Source organism: Pteropus vampyrus, unplaced genomic scaffold (genome assembly GCF_000151845.1).
Source record: "Pteropus vampyrus isolate Shadow unplaced genomic scaffold, Pvam_2.0 Scaffold193, whole genome shotgun sequence".
Taxonomy (NCBI): Eukaryota; Metazoa; Chordata; class Mammalia; order Chiroptera; family Pteropodidae; genus Pteropus; species Pteropus vampyrus.
This window is the reverse complement of record NW_011888974.1, coordinates 1755707-1776794: the sequence shown is the minus strand read 5'-3', so window position 1 is coordinate 1776794 and position 21088 is coordinate 1755707. Positions and strand designations below refer to the sequence as shown.

At 41.7% G+C, this 21088-nt stretch overlaps 1 protein-coding gene and 1 pseudogene across 2 annotated transcripts in view; one reads left to right on the top strand and one right to left on the bottom strand.

Annotated features, from left to right (window-relative positions):
- LOC105299692 (NADPH--cytochrome P450 reductase) overlaps nt 1-18935 on the bottom strand; it is a 60039-nt gene extending 41104 nt beyond the window's left edge. The window contains exons 1-2 of one of the 2 annotated variants that reach the window (XM_023537546.1): nt 18786-18848; nt 1769-2008 (exon numbers count right to left, since the gene is read on the bottom strand). The gene's annotated coding sequence lies outside the window, so the exon portion shown is untranslated. Of the gene's footprint in view, nt 1-1768; nt 2009-18785 lie in introns of both variants that reach the window. The other variant, XM_011371540.2, reaches the window with a different exon arrangement.
- LOC111746547 lies at nt 6916-7034 on the top strand (annotated as a pseudogene).
- Nucleotides 18936-21088: the final 2153 nt, after the last annotated feature.

Here is a 21088-nt window from a genome sequence, read left to right as displayed (position 1 = left end):
CTGGATGGGGGCTGGTCACCAAAAACTCAAAAGCCATGATTAGAAGCTTGGGATTTTTAGCCCCACACTCCCACTCTCCAGAGAGAAAAGAAGTACTGAAATGGAGTTAATAACTGATCATGCCTATGTTAAGAAGCCTCCCTAAAATCCCAAGAGTACGGCATTTGGAGAGCTTCCAGGTCAGTCTACCTACTGAGAGGGTGATGCACTCGAACTCCACGGGGACAGAAGAAGCTTCAGTGCTCGAGACCCTCCCATACCTCGGCCTGTGTATCTTTTCTTTTCATCTGCTGTTCATTTGTATCCTTTATCAAATCTTTCAATAAACTGGTCAATGTAAGTAACTGTTTTCCTGAGCCATTCTAGCAAATTAATTGAACCTGAGAATAAGGTCGTGAGAAACCCCATTTGTAGCCTATCAGTCAGAAGCACAAGTGGCAACCCAGACTGCAACTGGCATCTGAAGTGGGGTGGGAGCAATCTTGTGCGACTGAACCTGTGAGATCTGCCGCTATCTCCAGATAGAGAGTGTCATTATTGAGTTAAATTGTGGGATTCCCAGCTGAGGTCGCAGAAAATGAAGGGCTGGGAGTGTGGTAGTAGTGTGAAAGTAAAGCAGAGACTCAGGAGGAAGAATTAGGTTTTTCTAACACAAGTCATACTGGTTCATTTTCCTTTGCCTCAATTAATTTTGAATACAAATAAGGAAAAGAGAAACACAGGAAGCTGAGGACTTGCCTTAGTTTTCTCAGGTGCTGGGCAGACCACTTCTGAAGGCTGCTTCTGCCTCTAGCACATAGGAATAAGGGGTGATAAGAATCCCTAGGGAGCAATCAGACGCTCCCCACCCCCACCCCACCCCACACCCCCACACGCCCCCACTCCACACACAGGCAGGGCATGCCAGAGTTCACAAGGCACATCCATGCAGCAAGCCTGTGGCACAGACAATGATTCTCCCCCACTTTTACAGAAACAGGAATGGGGCAGGGCAATGCCCGTACGGCCTCCCGAAGTGAATGTGCAATGAGGGCTCATTAATAGAGGTGCAGATGGGCTCCACACTTAGCGTCAAAGACAAACTGGCACACAATCAGAACAAGTCCCCAGGATGGAGCATTCCCAAAAACATGTCACATGAGAGACAGTAAAGGTACTGGAAAGGTTTAATACCCTAAAGAAAAGATTCAGAGGCAGCTGATCAATTCTTTGAGTAGTGAGAAAAACAGGAGGGAGCAGCCCAGAGTGCAGAAGTGGGGCCTGGTAATGGAAAGCAGAGACATACATACTCCCTAAGAACTTTCTGTCAAAGACGTCTGGAAAGAGAATGAGCTACTGGGAGGTGAGGCATGGCCCCCCATCACAGCAGATGTGCCAACAGAAGGCTGGGTAATCTGGGTTTAATGACAGAGAGTGTCTGACACCCGGGGGCTTGGGACACAGACCAACTAAATTAATGTTCATTAAACTGAATTGGCTGTTTGGTGACAATGCCAGGAAAAACTCCAAGTCTCTGACCTGAATTAATACTTAAATACTGATTCCTGTATCTCTTTTACTGAACTCTTTGAATACACACACACACACACACACACACACACACACACACACTTCTAGTTTACATTAAATGAGCTATGGAAAGCAAGGGCAGACATTGTACACGGTGATATGCGACCCCCACAGCATATCCTACGGACTCAGGAAAGAGAAGAAATGGGAAGACTTAGGGCAGGCCTCTGAAAAAAAACAAGAATGGGGAAGTACTAACTCTTTCAATTAAAAAACTGGTCCCAAGAGCAGTCTGTGCTTCACATAAAGCTGGCTCTCAGCTTTCGCAAGGAGCTTCTTCCAGGGTAAACGGCCTTCTGGCTCCCCCAAACACACCATCATTGCGTCCATGTTATGTCTTTTAAAATCCAACTCAGTCTGTACAGATACAGATGCTGCTCCCTGATGGTATTTTCCTTGCTCCTCCTAGCTCCAAGAGGGAAGATTTCATACCTGCAAACTGTAACAGGAAAAGAAATGCCGGACTCTTGGGCCCCCCGACCCAGGCACCTCAACCACCATTTGTGTCAGGAAGACCAGCCTCTCCCTGCATAGCCTCCAGTGACAAGGGACTTACCACTTCCCAGCCTTATCTCCCTCTGCTCAAATTTTTATGTCTCTCTAGAGTTATCCTTCATTTTTTCCATACATGTACTATACATACACGTATACATAGACTCATACAAAAAACAGATAAAATATATTCTACTTTGTAAAACATTTTTTCATGTTGCTAGAGGATCCTTTATAATGACATTTTCTTTGGCTGCCCAATAGTCCATTGATTTACCATTATTTACTTAACTACTTCTCTATTCTTCATTGAAATATTTTTGATCACGTAAATACATATGGACATGAGGGAGAAAAGATGAGAAAAACATGGCCCTAGTTCACAATCTGGTCAAGGAAACAAAGAAAACACTGCAGTCAAATGTGAGAAACACAATAAAATGTGTTCAAAGTGCTGTGGGGATAAAGAAGAAGTGAGTAACCGGCCCCAGGAAAACAGAGGAACCCTCCACAAATGGGCAAATTTAGCAGCATTGTTTCCAGTTCCTCACTTTGCTAAGTAACTGTAGCAGTGGATGACCTCTATAAGCAAGCACTGGGCCTGGTACTTCTTGGGTGTATGTATGTTAATGTCTCAGCTGTCTTACACTGAAGTTACTATTATTTCCTTCTAAATGATGAGATCAATGCTCAGATCTGTTTCAGTGGTTTGTGGGAGGTCACACAGCTGGTAAGTGGTAGGGCTTGAATTAAAATGTGTATCTGTTTCTGAATTCCATTCTGATTTCCTCCCTAAATAATATTAATAAAAGCATCTTTAAACACAAAGCTTTTCTCTTTAAAAAACAAAACAAAACAAAACAAAACAAAACAAAAAACCTTAAATTCGCAACTAGATTCGAATTTACATAACTCTTGATACATATATTGCCTTCAAACAGGATCATTCTCTAGCCAAGCCGATCGGCGATGGGGGGCCGGGGGGAACACATAAATTACAAACACAGGGAATGAAAAAGGAGACATCATTAGAGTCCACTGACATTAAAAGGATAACATGGGAAATTATAAACAAGAATATGCTGACACTTGATAACTTAGATGAAATGGACAAATTTCTTAATAGACACAAACTACAGTGTTCGCCCAAGAAAAATAGATAACCTGAGTTCTCTAAAAGAATTCAAATTAGTAGTTAAAACTTTCACCAAATATGAACGCCAGGAGCAGACAGCTTCACTGGTAAATTCTATCAAACATTTAAGAAAGGAATAATACCAATTCTATACAACATCTGGCAGAAAATTGAAGACTCCCCAATTCATTTTATGGGGCCTGTATTACCTCAGTACTCAAACCAGAGACAACAAAAAAAAAAAAAAGAAAGAAAAAGAAAACTACAGACCAACATACCTCATAAACATAGATGCAAAATCTAAAACATTAGCAAATTAAATCCAGCAACATATAAAAAGGCTACTAAATCATGATCAAATGGAGTTTACTCCAGGAATACAGGTTGGTTCAATATTCAAACACAATGTAACTCACTGTATCAACAGGCTTAAAAAACCTGTACAATCACCTTATAATGGAGAAACAGCATCTGACAAAATTCAACATCTATTCATGATGAAACACTTGGTAAACTAGAAATAAGAAGGAACTACTTCAACCTGATAAAGGGTTGAGGACATGTTATTATAGTATGTTTTCCCACTTCATTGGGTTATTGTGAGTATTAAATAAACTGAACTTATAAAGAGTTTAAAATAATGCCCAGCACAGAGTATATGATGTAATAAATGTGGCTATAATTACTATTAAAAATTCTGAATAAGAAGTAAACAACAACAAAAGTATTAAGTACTTGCAGCTAAGAAAAAGACTGAACTATTGCTACATGCAATAGCATGGATGAATCTCAAAGATATGATGTTGAATTAAGAGAAGCCAAACACAGAAAAGTCTCTTACATAGAAGAGTACCAACTATTTATAGTTTAACTTCAAGAACAGACAAAAGTGGAGGTAGATGAGGGAAGAAAAAGAAAAAAGGAAAAAAAAATTTCAATCATTTCTTCAATTAAAAAAATTAATTTTGGGGGTGGCTCCATAGTGTAGTGATTAGCATGTCTGCTTTACACGCAGGAGGTCCTGGGTTCGCACCCCAAGTGGAGCCACGGACCACGCCCCAGGTGTGCCAGGCCCTGGGTGATGCCCTGAGCATGTGGGAGGAGACGTACCGCCTTCAGAGATCCAGTTCTTAAAGGGAAATGGCAACATCCATAGGTCAGGGGTGGAAGTGGGGGTGGGGGTGGAGGGGAATTAAAGAGGCGAACAACAACAACAAAAACCTCAAAAAAAATTAATTTTAAAAAAAGGAACAGACAAAAGTAATCTACAGTGATAGACATCAGAATAGTGGTTACCTTTGGAGAAAAGGTCATGAGTAGGGGGTGACAAAAGGGAAGCTTCTGGCCGGTTGATGTACACTATCTTGACCAGGTATTGACAGGGGAGTTTATCCATGTAAAAATTCATGAAGTGGTCCACTGAAGATTTGTGCATTTTACTGTACATAAGTTACACTGCAAAATAAGTAACTGTCCACAATACAACACCGTAGGTGCTATGGCCCCAGTGCTGTAACAGCATTTATGTATGTATATGCATAAGATGATATGTGAAAGGGCTGTCACAGAAATATTATCTCAAGAGTGAGTTTATTTTTTCACACTTAATTTAAAATTTTTAATTTGCTTTTTAAAAAATAATGAGCATGTTATTATTTATCTAATCAGAAAAATATTTTAAAGCTGTTTTCTTATGGGGGGAAAAAAAAACACACCCAGGCTCTCGGGTCCAGTGATTCTCTTCTCAGAATGTGGCTCTCGCTGATCGCAGTGACACGTGCACCATAGTGCTGCTTGTGTCAGCCTCAAATCAGATACTTGTGTTTTCAATTCCAAATAATAGAATGCAATGCAGCTTTTTAATCAGATAGAACTAATAATGGTACTCTCATTGAAAGACTCGCAGTCTTTCAATGGTACTGAAAGACTGCCAAAATATATTAAATAAAAAAGAAAGTGATATTCTCATTATGAAACCATTAATTAAACAAAAGAAAAATTAGATATTTCTCCAGAAAATGATCCAGGAAGAGATGTACAATAGTGATTTCTGCAATGTCTAGAATATGATTGGGTGATGGGTATATAAAGGAGCCTTTGCTTTGCCTATGTTTCTATAATGAGATAGCTGACATTCATGTGTTACTTCTGAAATTAAAAATAAATAACATGGCTGCTAAATTTCTTACTGTTGAAGAAGGGAGCTACAAATATGGAAAGAGAGGACAAGAAATGAACCCTGAAATTGGAGGTATCAGTATGCACAATGGTTTTTTAATATATAAAGACAGATACAGAAATGTGTATATAGATAGACGCATTTAATATATAAAGATAGATACAGAAATTACGTGTATTTCCTAGTTCTGTCTGCTGAGAAGGCCTAGAAGCAATGATATCCCAGGAGCAAGGAGCCATCTAGCACCCAGATCTTGGTTTCTATACACCATTCTCCATCAAAAAAGAACCAGGGTTCCTTCCAGGACTCCAGAACTGGAGCAGATGTAGTGAATGAACCTGGACCACCTTGCTTTGCCAAAGAGTAAGGAAGGGCTTGAAGAATGATGGGGACGTGTCAAAAGGACATAGAAATTGGGGGGGGGAGGGGTTCCTACCAGCCAAATGTAGGACAATTTGAGCATCAAAATAAAGACCATTAGTGACAGATTATAACCCATAGGATAAAAGAATAACCTATGTGTCAACGCTAATATATAAATGAATAAATACAAGGGGGAAAATGGAAAGTTACTTCTCACAGTAGAATGCCAACATATAACTGTAGAAGGGATGAAAGACTTAGAAAATTACCAACTGGCAATTACCATAGTAATACCTGTTTCAGACAAGAATCACAAATGCTAAAACTTGAGGATGAAAGTTTGATGAGAAACTTAATGATTACATAGGGAAAAATAGAACTTCATAGTGGAGAACCTGGCTGATATCACCATAACCAAGTGATCAAAGTTAACAACTCCAATATTGGGACAAAGGGACAACACCTGCCACCTAATATTGTGCTCTAAGGACACAATACCATTTCTGTGATACCCCGCCAAAAATACACAACCTAAACCTTATTGTAAGGAAACATCAGACAAATCCCAATTGAGGGACATTCTACAAAGAAATGGCCTGACTTTTTGAAAAATGTCAAGGTCCTGAAAAACAAAAAAAGACTGAGGAACTGCTTCAGATCACAGGAAACTGGAGTGGTTAAAGCTAAATGCGATCTTGGACTCGGTGGAAAAAAAGATTTTTCTGTTGCTATAATACATTAATGGCAATTTGAATAAACTCTACAATTAGACAAAATATTGTTACTGACATTAATTTCCTGATATTATTGTGCTATGGTTATGTGAGAAAATGTTCTTGAATTTTAGAAAATAAACAGTGAAGCATTAAATGAGCACAGTATTGTCAACTTATTATCAAGTATGGCGGTCCCCAACCTTTTTGGTACCAGGGACCAAAAAGAATTGCTCCCATGAGAATCTAATGCCTGATGATCTGAGGTGGAGCTGAGACAGTGATGCTAGTAGTGCTGGGGAGCGGCTGCAAATACAAATGAAGCTTCATTCGCTTGCCTGCCTGCTGCTCACCTCCTGCTCTGTGCAGCCCAATTCCAAACAGGCCACAGACCAGTACCAGTCCGCAGCCCAGGGATTGGGGACTTGGGGAACCCAGCTAAAGTAAGTTAAGAAAAAGATGTGGTCTATGGCCATGCCACCTTGAACAAGCCCGATCCCGTCTGATCTCGGAAGATAAACAGGGTCGGGCCTGGTTAGTACTTGGATGGGAGACTACCTAAGAAGACCAGGAGCTGTAGGCATAAAAAGTAAATAAAAAATAAAAAATAAATAAGGGATTGTAAGCTGACAAGGTCCTTGCAATCTGTGAGGTCAACCAAGGGTTGCCTCGCCTAAAAAACAAACAAACAAAAAAAAAATGTGGGGAAAAAAATAGTGAAAATAATAAAGTAAGCATGGTGAAATGTTAATATTTAAGGATTCTGAGTGAAGAGTTTTCAATAATTCTTTGCACTATTTTTGCAACTTTTCTGACAATATGAAACTATTTCAGAGAAATTAGAAATATATGCTTACTGAAGAAAATATGCTATATTCAAAAATATAAAAAAAACACAATCCAAACACCTACTATTTTTGTTCTACTCATTTTTTATACGTATATTAAAATATATTTATTTTTAACATCACTGGTTTCATATTACATATAATTCTGTCTTGCATTTTTCACTTATTAATTTGTGAACATTATAAATTCTCAAATGTTATTCCAGCCTATAAATATAGCATCATTTACAGAATATTTTCACTGTTACAAATAATGCCATGATAAACACGATGATTGATATCTTTCAAAATAAATCTTTGGGCAACTGTTTATTTCCTTAAAATAGTTTCTGAATTTATCTTAGAAATATTTCTGGATCAAAGGAAATAAGTATTTTTAAGGCTCTTGATTAACTCATCAAATTATTTTTCCAAAAAGCAATTTATTTTCAACATTTTTTTGCAGCTCTCCCTCTGCAAGACACACTGCTAACCTGGAGAAAAAAGAGAAGCCTGTGAGGGAAACAAGTTAGGGAAAAAAAAGAACTAAAACTAAATACAAGAATCAGTAAGCACTCAAGGGAGGCCATGACACCATCGGTAGAACAGAAGGTGGGGCAAAGAGAAGCAACCAGGGAGAATGTGCAGACCAGGCAGACCGTCTCAGCAACGGAAACCATTCCCAGCAAATGAGATCCTCTGTGGTATAAAGTGGGGAAGGCGTGCAGTAGGAGGTACTGGCCCAGAGCTGCATCCACACACCAACACGGGGACATAGAGATCCACTGCTCAGCTCTCCACTTGCTTCTCAGCGCCCCGCCGGCCAGGCCCCCTCACCAGCCCTCCTTGGTGTGATATCTGGAGGGGAGGTTGTCAAGGCAGGGCAGTGGATGACCCTGAAAATAAGAATCAGAGTCCTGGGGAAGCACATTTCAATAATCACTTACACATGATCTATGTCTGAAAACATCATACATTTAAACTCTTTATGTCATGACAACATTTACAGTCATGCACATATACGAACCTTGAAATCTCTCTGCACCTCAGTGTTTTCATTTAGAAAACAGAGATAATACTACCTACCTCACAGGGGCTGTTACCAGAATTATATGAGACAATAGACGTGCCTGGTGTGTGACACTCGTATAAGGAAAAAAGTTAACTATTGTTCTGTTTTATGCTTAGTGAACTGGGTGTGTTCAAACTAGGAGAATGCAGGTAAGAGGCAGAGTACTTCAGCTTGGGCCCCTGGAAGCCAATATAGGTGACTCTCAAAAGCTCCTGCTTTCCTTAAGAGTTTAGAGAAATGTGATGCGGTACAGCCCAAAAGCTCTGGAGAAACCCAACCTTTTCTGAAGGGAAGTAAGAGTCTGGGTTCTGAGATCCAGAACTCTCAGAGTCTGTCCAATTCAGGTACCTATCAGAGGACTTGCCCAGAGATTTGCCTCAGGCTGGGCTGGACCTGGAAGAACCAGTGCCAACAGCAGTAAGTAGAGTTTGAATACATTGTCTTTCAAACATTCTTCATCAGTTTACCTTGATTTCAAACAGGAAAGCTTTAATTTACATTTAGGTCAGGTCACTTAATAGCAGATGCTGATGCAATACAAATCCCTCTCACTAAAGAAACTGAGGGTGGGAACGGACAGCGAGGGAGACGGAAGAAGACAGTGCCCGGCAAAGGTCAGGCACAGCAGAGTGCTCAGAGGGTCTGAATGACTATATAAGGTACAGCAACAGCTCTTCTAGCCTTTAAGAGCACATAGCTTAGGACTCCGAACTCCTGCCAAACCCAGTACCCCTCTGTCCCCATTTTCTACCATCATTAGACAACATCTGATCAGCCACTGCAAACTTCCACTGGCCAGATCAGAACGACGACGGCAATTTAATCCAAACTCACCTGTTTGCTCTGGCGTGAACAATTCCAAACCATTTTAGCAGGGTTATTAAACAGTCACAACAACATGAACAAGTCAGTAATAATCAGATGCCATGGTGATAGAGGACTCTCTTGTGGTGTCTATAAAGCATCCACAATTATTACACTCCATTTACAAGACAGTGCATCAGCACTCAACCATTAGCTGATGACAGTTTCTTATTGCCCCATCCATGTCTTTTTAGGGAGAAGGAAACAAAATCCTCTGGCACTGGCCTGGCATTATACCATGCTGTCATTTGGGAGAGGTACAGTAGGTCACACAAGATGCTCCTGAGGCTGATAGTGTAATGTACCCTCTGACAGACACTGCCAGGAGAGCTATGTAGGCTGCAGCAAGATGTGAGGATGTAGGTGGGTTATAAGAACCTCTACACCACTGCACCTGCTGTGGCTTCCTGGTAGAGAGGATACCCACCACATCACATAGCGCACCTGTGTGAGAGGCAATGAGGACATTTCTCCAGGTCACAGGACTGGGAAAAGGTGTCCTCCTCTGAGCACCAATCCACACCGAAAGTGGCCTAACACATAACTTTATGCAATGTCCAGCGTAGGCAAGGTGACTCTGCTTGGCACTTGGCCTCCATAAGGGGACTGGGGAGTTCAAGCAGCTTTTTCCTTATGATTTCACTACCTCAATGTATAACTTCTAGGGTTGTTGTGATGGGGAGAAGACTATGGGAGGGCTCAGGACCATCTCTTAAGTGCTTCAGGCTAGAAGTGACACACATCACTCCCTCTCACAGGCCATTAGCCTAAGTTAACTTCAAGAGGGATAAGAAATGTAGATAAGCACAGAAATATGCAGAGAACAGTAAGCACGTCTGTTGCAGATAGGCAGAGCTCACTCAAGGTAATAGGTAGCCAGTGGCAGAACTAGTGGGAGTCCAGCTGGTCAAAGACTCTTGACCTATAAACCAGATTTTTAAAACTGGAGATATAATTCACATACCATAAAAGTCATCATTTTAAAGTGTGCAATTCTGTGGTTTTCAGAATATTCACCCATCGTGCAACCATCACCACTAATTCCAGAACAGCTTCATCACCCCATAAAGAAACCTCATACCCATTAGCAGTCACTCCCCATTCCTGACTTATCTTCCCCTCTTTGCTCTGGACATCAAGAAACTGAACAAATCAAAAAAGCCTCTAGCAGCCACACATTATCCTTAGCCCTGGGTCCTGCCCTCCCCACCCCCCATCATTTTCTATTCGCCTCATCTATCTTTTCCAAGTGTTAATTATAACAATAATTAACATGTATTAAACATTTACACTATGACATTCTACTATTTCATTTCATTCTTACAACAGCCCTCTGAGGTATAGGTATCACAGAGGTTAAAGTCCTTGCCCAAAGTCAGGGAACTGAGAGACGTGGCTGAACTAGGATTCAAACCCAGGCTAAGTGGCGTCAGAGCCACTCATTTGCATGCCCTTCTGAATCTTTTTAGGACAAGGCAAAGTTAAAGATAGAAGTTGCTTCACTGAATGACCTGGAGTTCATTTTGCAGTTAACATCTTGGCTGTACCATCAGGTAACAGTATTACTCACAATTAAATAACCCCTGGAAAGCTGCCATCTGGCTGGAGTTAGTTTGTATTTTGGTTCCGCTGGTGCTCAAGAGACCTGGCATAACATGGTTCTCTTTCATAACATGGTTCGTTTCCTCTCTCTCTCTCTCTCTCTCTCTCTCTTTTTCTCTCTCTCTCTCTCTCTCTCTCTCTCTCTCTTTCTCTGTATGTGTGTGTCTAGATAGATAGATAGATAGATAGATAGATAGATAGATATTTGCTCAATGATTGAATCAACAAAATCTTTCACACCACAGTCAACACTACACTTGATGGTACAGCACGCTAGCCCTTCAGCCAGGAGCATTTGAACGGAACCACTGCTGCCTTCTAAGAAGTCTTGGCTCTGCTTACAGTCACCCACTAACAGGCAAGAACCCAAGCCAGACTTTTCAACTTTCATAGCAAAATGGCAGGACACTGCATATGAGATGTGCTAAGAACCTCAGGACCTCTACTATGGACTATCTGCCTCCTACCTCTGGCAAAAGGTCTCTCCCCATTCACTCTCCCAGATTCTCCTGCTTTATCCCTGCCTGATAAAATACATCACTCTGAGTCTATTCTCTTGCTCCCATCCCCCAAAGATCTGCCCTTACTATTATACCATTATACTATTATACTATTATACTAGAGCCTAAAGTTCTCAGCACTTACCCAAGCGGGTCCCAGGAAGGCTACCTGTGGGTCATGCTCTTCTGTTTAGAACATTCCCTCCACCCTGACCTAAGCTATCATTACCCTATCAGTCCTGTCTGCACACAAGTGCAGTCCCAGCACCTCGAAAAAGGGCCTCGTACACACGAGGTGCTCTACAAACGCTTGTGAGGCTGCTGCCTACTGCCTTATTCAATGAAGGCCCAGGGAAAATTGCTTCTTGGAATAAACTGATCTGCTTCCCTTTTTCAGTAATGTTTGCTATGCAAAACCCATCCTTTGTCTTGCCTTCTAGGAAGCTCTGAGCTGAGTTTTGTGCTCAATCACAATAACTTCCCTTGACTGTTTTTTGGCACAATTATCTGCCTCCCAGGGTCCTTCTCTCAATTACTACTTTTTTCCATGGTTTTGGTTTTGCTGAGAAGAGTGTGGGCCTTGAAATTCAACAAACTTAAAATTCAGTTGAGCCATGAAAGAACGTGGTCCTTGTAAGTCAAAAGACCATGGTTCAAAACCCAGATGTGCTACTTACACACCATGGGGCCCCCAGCACATGACTTATTCAGCCTCAGTCCCCTCGCCGACCATCCTCAGTGTTATGATCATCACATGAGACATAAAACACCCAGCACAGGACCTGACATACAACACTCAAAGGTTAAACTAGACCCCTTTTATTCATTAGATTTTTAAAAAATAAATAAATTTATTCATGTTTTGGTATCCAGGTAACTGATCCAGAAATATCTAGAAAGACAGAATGCTATGAAAAGTACCCAAATTCTTTCTCTTCTTCAAGTATAAAATAATTAATTATTAAATTAACTATTAAATAAACTATCAATTGTGGGAAGAACTTAAAACATTTAAAATGGATGGAAAACTGAAATCCTACAATAAGTTTACATGGCACCTTAGAATAATCTCGAAAAATACAGATCAGACCCAATACTGACAGTCAATATGCAGGAGAAAGCTTAGCAGTACCATGGGAGAGAGAAGCCATAATCATTAATTCATCCATTTATTCCTCCATTCACCCAGTTAGTATTCACTGAGTGTCTACCTTACACCTGGCACTGTTGTACACATTGGCTTATACCTGTGGAAATGACGGGGAAGTTCCCAGTCCTCACTGAATTCACATTCTACTCTAACCATATTGCCATTAGAGAGAGAGAGATTTGGACTCCTTTTATTATAGCCACTGCTATATCCATTATGGAAGTAGAGAAGGGAAGAAGACAACAAAATAATAAGGCAGTGAGAATAACTATAAATTCTTGAGCAAAGGAGGGATGATAAAAGCAGTGCTTCGAGATCAATCTAGAAATGGTACCATGGGCAGGTCTTGAGAGGAGGTGTAGAGAATCAGGGAGGAGGAATTATGAACTCAGGAGGCCAGTAAGGGGTCTAGTGCAACCAGGAAATGACAAGGGCTACAATAAGACCATGGCAGTGGAAAGAGACTCAAAAACTAAAAAGTGACAGGACTGCATGGTGGCAAAAACCCAAAATGAAAAGAGGGAAAAGGGACAGATGTCATTTGTCCTTAAAGCTTCAGAGACCAGGAAGATGGTGAGGTCACTAACAGGGGTATGGACCTTGCTGGTGGGTGTTTCAGGTAGGCAGGATGCATTTTTTTAATCTCTGTTGTCATGCTAAATGACCTTTTAGAGTTTACAGATCACATTAGGGGACTGCATCCAACATGTCCAGATAACACTGCCTGGTTTCTTAAATGATTGTAAAGGTTCTGAAACCCTTAACTGAAACCAACAAAAGCTATTCTTCACAAAAGCACAAATCTCTGATGTGATACCTAGAATGTGTCCCAATCTAAACCCCATCCCTGGAAGTCCTGGGAACAATTGGCTAATACATTCTCCTGTGTACTCAAGAACCGTCAACTCTGTTTGCAGTTTTGAAAACCAACTCAAGTGACCTACAGATACAGAGTCAACATATGTGGGTTTAGAGGTGAGCAAGAGTCCATGTGCTCCTACCCAGCCTTCAAACCTTTTACAGACCCAGCCTACCCAACGCAATGATGAAACATACTGCAAGATCACGGTGTTCTTATACAAGCACAAAAGGCAGAGGGGACAGGGAAGACTGAGCTCGACAAAGGGGTGGGGCGGGCGGGACCACAGGAAAAGGCAATGAAGATAAAGCTAGGGAAGATAAAAAAATGACTAAATATAAGTCATAAATTTCACCTAGAATTACGTAAGTCATACATCAGAGGGCACACCCCACAGAGTCCACCTTCCTCCGTTACTACAACCAAGGAGACAAAAGTCAACTTTTTCCATTTTATTTTCCTACCACGAGATGTCTCCTAAAGAACCCAGTTCTCTAAGAAACAGTTCTCAGTTCACGGCACCACAGTTTGGCCCATTATTATATTCTAGCTTAGCCTTTGAAATTGATTAATTTCTGGGAAGCATTTGTATAATCTCTCAGCTGTGTACAGACTCTGTGCAAAGGAAATTAGAATGCCTCACTCTCTAGCACTCCAAATAAAGGATAATTCTTTTATTTTCCCCCACATTGTCGCTTTTTTATAAGTTAAATAAATAAGCCCTCTACATCCAGAGGTTTCTGCACAAGCCACCCAAAAGAAGGATCAGGCCCCCTCAGGTGCTTTGTTCAAAACATACCCAAAACGTTAACCAAGTTGCCAACCAATATCAGGCATAATGGGATGATGAACTTGGCTCCAATGGACCCAAGCAACAGTAACTACCAGCCTGCAAAGAACCATGGACTCTTTGCCCATGAGACTCCTCTGCTCCTTTCTTACACACACACACACACACACACACACACACACACACACACACACACACCACCAGGTACACAACTAATATAAACACCTCACTTGGGGAGGGGGTTGGGGAAAGAAAAACACTTTTAGGATGCAGAGCTCTAAAATGGTATGATACAGATTCAGCAGAGTGAGTTTCCCAAATAATGAATTCACCCAGAAAGAAAGACATTGGAGCAAGAAGAAAGTCTGAAAACCCAATATAAGAAAACACTTCTGTGCTGGTCACGTCACTGACCTATTTAAAAGCCTTCCCATCACTTAGTATGGTTCACGAGCTTCCTTCAGAGAAGTCCCAATTGCTCCAAGCCTCATGCAACCTACACCCTACACCTCCCAGAGGGGGATGCCTTAGTGGGCTGTTAATTTCTATCTACCCTCCAAGACCCAACTCAAATGTCACCTTCTCTGTGGAGTCTCACGTGACCCCCCCCACACACACACACAAAGGCAGCTTTTTCTGAGTGCTCCCCAGAAGTGCTCAGCACCAAGGATAAGTACCTCACATGCATTATCTCAAGAATGAACTCAACAGGCTCTAATTGTTTACTGTTATGTTTGTTCTCCCCAGAAAAGTTCTCAAGTGCCTGAACTAGGCCTTAAACACTGAAGCTTAGATCCAGAGGGTCAAATATGTTTTTTAAGTGTCATTCATTCCACAGGGATAGAAACAATGCCAATAACAGGGAGCATTAACTGCAGAAAAATAAACACCTCCTGAGCAGTTCCAGGAGACAGGTGGAGCAGGCCTTCATTCCCCACTTCATGGATGAAGAAAGTAAGGCCTGGCATAGAACCCCGCTGTTTGTATAAGCTGCTAAGCTGCCTCTGACGTTGGAGCTTCTCCCCACTTGCCCAGTGGCTCTAAATTTCTATCAAATGCCAGATAACACAACTGTACAGGAAAACAAGTTTTATTCTGTAGCCTATATAAAAAAAAAGCAATAATATTTTCTACCTCTATCAGATACTCATTTCATTTATGTTACTTACACTATAATGAAATGTATAGTGAAACATACAACACAGAGACATACTTACTTGTGCTTTGTGGTACTGGAAGTGAAGAAGAGCAATCATATTATTAAGTATTTATATGTATTAAGAAATTTCTCTTCTACCCAAACAAAGAAACAAACGAACTACTCCTCTCCAGTCAAAAATGAAATACAGCACAAAAAGAGGAGTGAGGGCTCAGCTTCACCCTCACAGCCTTGAGCAAGTGATTTCATCTCGGAGATCCCTCCCTAGCTGTGAAATGGGCAAGGAAACACCAGCCTTTTGGGGCCATCAGAAGAACTTAAAAAATATGTATGTATGTATGTATGTATGAGTCTCTACACACACCCATATGCACACATAATACAAACTTAGTACAGAATCTGCATAAAATTTTCCTAATATAATAGCATCTCTGCCATTAGCAGTTAGTCTTCACAAGTGGTCTTAGAACTATGAATTAAAACACAATGAGACTCTGTTGGTGGGAACATAACAAGGTATCGTTTTTGGAGGAGAGTTTGGCAATATCCATTAATATTTAAAGTCATACCATTTCTACAGTCAATCTATATCTCCCTCTCCTCTCTCTCTCCCCTATATTATTTTTCTCCACTAAAAAAAAGTCTCAGTGTAAGGCTATGAAGGACATTCACTATCTATATTGGATATTTTTTAACAGTCTTTATAATGAGCACTTAAATTTTTTTTTAAACAGAAAAGATACAGTTTTATAAGTCATTTCTCCATTTCATTTTTTCTGATTTTAATTTTTAAATGAATCTGACATAAAATAAAAAGTTAAATCCCAAATTATTTATCACCATTTGACAAATTATGTGTGTTGTTTGTCTCCCTCCACTAGATCAGATCCATGGGAGATTAGTCTGTTTCAGTCACTTCTATAGTACCAAAACAGTCAATATTTGTTCAATGAACACATTTAAAAGCTCATTAACATTGTTCCACCTCTTCAACTACAAGAATTCATTATGCAAAAATATTTTGCACAAGATATTAAAAATATTTAATTGCACAAGATAAAGAACAAGACTACTCAGGCAAAATTCATGATAGCAAAAAGATGCAAACCACATATATTTTTTTCAGTAATACTGGTTACTGAAATATTCCGTCATTTTTAAAAGAATGAGGTTTAAAAAAGAATGAGGCAGATCTCTACATAGTGATTTAAAAATGCATCATGTTAAGTAATTAAAAGCAAGTCTCAGAACAGTATCACTAGTTTCATCTTAGTTTTGTGTTTAGTCAACAACTTCTGTTATTTTAAGTTTAAAATTTAAATAATAAATGTCTTTATATATGGAAAAAATAATCTGGAGAATACATAATACACCACTGGTGGTGATTTTTTGTCTCAGAGTAAGGCTATCAGGGATGTTCATTATATTTCATGTTTCTGTGATAGTTTTTAAAATAATGAGCACTTAATATTTTGTAAATAGAAAAAAATACATTTTTATGAAAAATAATTCTCCATTTCACTTTTTTTCTGATTTTAAATCCCAAAGCACTAAACTGAGGCACATAGTGCTAGTGCCAGAGCTGAACTTAGGTTCCCTGACTCCCAATTCAGTGCTCTGCTCCTTCTTAAAGCACTAGGAAGTGGAAGATACTGCAGAGGAAGCTGGGCTCTTGTGAACCAGGAAAGGTCTACAACTGCAGAAGCTCCATCAGGAGAAAAAAGTTGCATAAGAGCTAAATTCTTATTAACTTGAAATGTCCCATGGGTTTAACAAATGAATGTTCTGGATTTACATAACATTTTCAGAACAAGCAGTTCCAATTTTAAATAGTCGATCAAAGAGAACATGGACTTACCTAACTCAGATTCTGATTTTCAAGGGGTTAAGGGAAGATCAATCCAGTCACTAGCAGGTTCTAAAATTTCAGGTTCGTCAGGCAATTGACATCTGTAACTGATTACAAAATCATACCACCGAGGGATATTCACCTGCCTGACTGCAAGTCAATGCTGCTATTCCAGGTGCTGAAGTACATCCCTGGAGCTCTTTTTATCTCAAATCTACCTGTCCTTTTTTTCTAGTGATAGACATGAAGAATTTTGGAGAGTTAAGATCCCTCTGAAGTTTTCAGCATCACAGCCCAACTAGAAGTTAATATTCCATTCTCTGAAATGCAGACTTGGTTTTTGGACACTTGAGACAAGGATTAAGCTTTCAGTTACCATATCAGAGATATGAAAATCATGAGAAGCTCAAGAACTGACCACTCTCTCAAAAGAAAATAAGAACTCCTTAGAGGTACACAAAGAAAAGTGATCCCTTCCAAGTTCTCTGCTTTACTGAGACTTTGGGGCTGTTTCCCTGATCAAGTCAACCCCACAACCACTCAAGGGAGATTTGTGTAGGCAGAACTTGTGAGTGGTTAATGAATCAATAGCTTCTCCTCAAACAACAGGAATTACAGCATTGTGCTGCGAGGACAATGGATACCAGTGGGTTAGTTTGCTCAGCTTAAAAAAGTGACAGTTCTCAAGGTCACCCTTTCTCCGAGACCCTTTTGATCCTCAGAACCTCAACCCTGTGGAGTTAGCAAGGTGGGCTGTTTCACTATCTCTGTTACTGAGGAGGAAACAGAGGCTCCAGAAGTTAACGTCCTGCCAATGTGCCAAGACTCAGATCCAGGACCATCCACTCTAGCCCCGTCTCTCCTAGGATTAGCACCATTCTTAAGCGTGGCCAAGCTCGGAGGGGAAGGCTGCATTTTTGGGGTCTAAGAGAGGAAGCAGTCACATTCATTGAAATAGCTCCAAACTCCTCAGTATTGGTCACCAGCTTACAAAATGGTGAATGGTTACTCGCCTTAAATAAAAAACAAAAAGTCGAGGTCAAGTTCCCCAAAGCCCCCACCTCCACTCCACCTGCCGCCGCCTAGGAGACCTCGACCTCTTACCCAATTGCTCCCACGGCCTAAGAGTGTCACTGCTGTTGCCAAGGCACCTGCACGCGAGAGGCACTGCCCCTCAGGGATGCCGGGCCCTCGCACGCACGCAGAGCGATTCCGAGGAAAGGCCGGGCTGGCCGGCTCCCCTAAGCCCACTTGATGTTATAGGATCTAATTCGGTCCCATTCGCACTCACAGAGCTCCTCCTACGTGAATTACCCCCCAAACTGGCCGCCTCGAGGCTCATTGTACAGGGGGAAACTGAGGCTTGGAGGGGAAAAGTAGCTTAGTCCCAGCCCTCTGACGCCCGGACTCAACATTCGGCCCTCAAGCCTCCGCAGGAGGTCAGCTTGAGGGGAAAGGCCACCCCGGGAAGGGCCGATGTGAGAGCAGCGCTTTGCTTGAGAGCCGGGTGAGACACTTAGCGACCGGGCCAGAGAGCCTGCCCCAGCGCCAAGGGCCTGAGCGGCCGAAGCGACCGGAAGGCATTGGGCCCCGGAGCCCAGGCACCCCGAGCTCTGGCGCCCGAACCTCACTAACCCCGCGCCCGTGACCGCAGGAACTCACCACCGACGGTCCGACAGCAGTCCCAGCACTAGAGCAGAACGCAAGCCCACACCACTGAGGTGCTACCACCGCCCTCGGCGACCGCGGGGGTAGGGGCGTGGCCGTCGGCGTGCGCACGCTCCCGGAGCCAGGTCTCCCCCTTGAGAATCTGTGCTCTTGGTACGGCCCGGCAGGCCATGCCCCCTCCGCATCCTGGCTGTGCAGACGTCCTAATGGCGTGGCACGTGGTTCTCTGGCGGGCGTGACTCTACCGACGAGCTGTTTCTCCGGCCTTCCAGTGTGGTCCCACCCTCTCATAGGACCCGATGAGGTTATTTCTGTGCGCCGGGCCGTCTGGCCTGCTGCCGACAGCCGCTCACATGTGCTCGCCGCTTTTTCTCCTCAACGGCCCCTCAGTTCCCTGACCTGAGGGTGCCTGCACAGTTGGTCCAGGGTCCCTTAGGTCTAACCCGGATTGACATGCTGGCTTGCTTGAGTTGGGGGATGGAAAGTGACCAGACAAAGGCGGGTACAGGACCCTGGGCGGGGGCAGGGGTGGGGGTGTGAAGCAGAGGGCGCCTAGGTTTGAAAAGTCTGGTCGCCTTGGTCTGGGGTAAGAATTCCCGCTCTGCCTCCAAGAACTGACATTTTGCAGCTTCTTTGATGTCTTGGGAATTAAGGAGGGAATGTAAGGAAAGTTACAGAGGTGTAAGAAAGCTAAGTGAGGACTGGATTATAGGATAACAGGAATATGTGCTTTCTTGAGGGTGGTCACACTTTAGGAGGGGGATCTGAAAGAGGGCATGTACGGTCAAAGGTATGTTAATCTAGATGCAGAGGAACAATGGACAGAGCTTGCTCAAGGTAAAGATAAGCCTTTTACCAAAGAAATTATATGCCTGAGACGTGACTACTCACCATGAACTGCCCAGTTAGGAATTTATGATCAGCTAACTCTATGAGGTTACTTTCCATAGTACTTCTTTTTCATCCACGTAGGGTTCTGAGGATTAGGTGATATAACTTGTGTTCCTGAAGGATTTAGCAGTAGTGCTCTAGAAATGTAAGTCATTGCCATTATTATTATTATAGCCTTCAAATTTCTTTTGGAACACTGGGCAACTTACTTTCTTCAGAGCCCATTCTCCTTTTTTTGAAAACAGGACCAACCAACCAACAACCAAATACTTTGAAAATAGTAAAATCCTACATAAAGAAGATTATTGCTGTGGCCCCAGTTTTAGGCTTCTTATATCCAGAAACCACTACCACCAACAGGTTTGATGAGTGCAGTAGCCCTCAGGATGGGGCACACTGTGTCCACCTAAGGGACTGAATATGTAACTCCTGCACCAGGTCCTCAAGAAAGCAGTGGGGAAATTCATGACTCAGATCTCTGATACTCCCTCCCACCTTTTCAACACCTTGTTGAACACCCAAAATCCAGTCTCACCTGGGTATCCCAGTGAAGCTTCAAACTTTGACTGCATCCTTACTCCCTGCTCTGTAAAGCCAGAACTCATAACATTGAGTTCTCTCTCTTTAATAATAGCATCCCCAAGGCAGGAAATAGGCATCTTTTGCTTTTTCCCATTGAACCAGTAACTGAGTCCTATGGATTCTATCTCCAGGATCCCCTTTTCACCTTTCCTGCTGCCCCTGCCCTAGTTCAGGTCCACCTGGGTTCACTGGATGATTTCAGCAATTCTGACTGTGCACGACACCTCCAGTTTCTTGTACACCCACTGCCTGGAAAACCTCATGTACTACTGTGCTCACTGCCCTCCTTCCTGTCCCTTTACCCTTCCTCCTCAAAGCACACTCTAACTAGCCAGCTGGGAAAAAAAAAAAAGTAGGTTGTATACACAATTTACACTTTCGCTAATATAAATTCCTGACAGATAAAAGATTTCAATGATTTTTAAAAAAGAAGAAAAATGAAAAGTCCAACTAGAAACCATAGGAGAATTTGCATTAATCTCTAAGAGACTTTTCTGAGTTATGACACAAACCCCGGAAACCATAAATGAGAAGATTGAGAAATCTGCCTACATAAAAATTGAAACTTGATTGTGACAAAAACCTACAGGCACAGTCAAGAAACAAATGACATACTAGGAAAAAATATTTGCAATTATTAATAGTAAAAGGGCTAGTCTTTCTAATAAAAAGCCCCTACTAATTAAGAAGAAAAGGCCTGATTAACATAAATGAGCAAAAGATATGAATCATTAGTTCACAGAAAAAGAAATCCAAATGGCTCTTAACCATGTGAAAAGTTTTTCCACTTGCACATAAAAGAAATGCAAATTAAAATTTGGCTG